The following is an 819-nucleotide window of genomic DNA, read 5'->3' as shown; positions in this document are numbered from 1 at the left end:
ATTTGAGTTTGTTCTGTGTATTTTTGTCAGAGTGGGACTTCTTTGTGTTTGGTGGATCTTTGTTTGTGTGTTTTTCTGTGTCTTTATTCGTTTCAGGTGTGGAGCTGGAGGCGTGGCTCCCCATTGGTCCAACCTGAAGGAGGGGAGCCTTCAAAAGTACCATTTGGACCTCCAGACCACGAGAAGGGAGCTGGGCTGCAACCTGTCTCCACTGCAGTTCAGTGATCTTCTCCACCTGCTTGATTTGTGCGCACCTTGTTGTTTTTTGTGGTTTGGTTTAGGTCCCACTCTGTTGTTTAGTTTAGTGTTGATTTAGGTGAAGCTGTAGGGGTGAACCGCCATTTTCTTTAGTAAATGTTTCCTCCTGTTTCTGTTAGTCCAGGGAGGTTAGTGTTTGTCATTATTTTACTGTTTCTTTTGCAGGTAAGCTCCCTGGGTTGAGTTAGTCGGGGTTTTGTTATTTTGGCCTTGGTTCACCCTGAAGCCTTTTGCTTCACATTTAGTTATTGTTTGGGTTATTTTGTCATGTAAATAAATTTGTTTACCTTTTATTGGAGATAAGTGTGATGTGTTTTGTTACACATTATTTCCTTTAATTTCCCTTTATGTTAGGCCCCGCACCCCTAGACCACATGGGGCGTAACAGTCAGCCCACCGTGTTAACCAACAGAGCAACGAGCTGACCCTGTTTTTGAAGGTCGTTTTGGAGACCGTTGTTTCCAGAGTGAAGACGAACTTTTGGGAAGAAGATTTTCTTCTTGGGTTTGGAGGTGCAGACCTGGCAGTCAGCAGCCGAATTGTGTCCCCTTCATGGGGGGG

The sequence above is a fragment of the Oryzias melastigma genome, linkage group LG9 (genome assembly GCF_002922805.2).
Source record: "Oryzias melastigma strain HK-1 linkage group LG9, ASM292280v2, whole genome shotgun sequence".
NCBI lineage: Eukaryota > Metazoa > Chordata > Actinopteri > Beloniformes > Adrianichthyidae > Oryzias > Oryzias melastigma.
The sequence above is the reverse complement of the archived record's forward strand: the minus strand, read 5'-3'. Positions refer to the sequence as shown.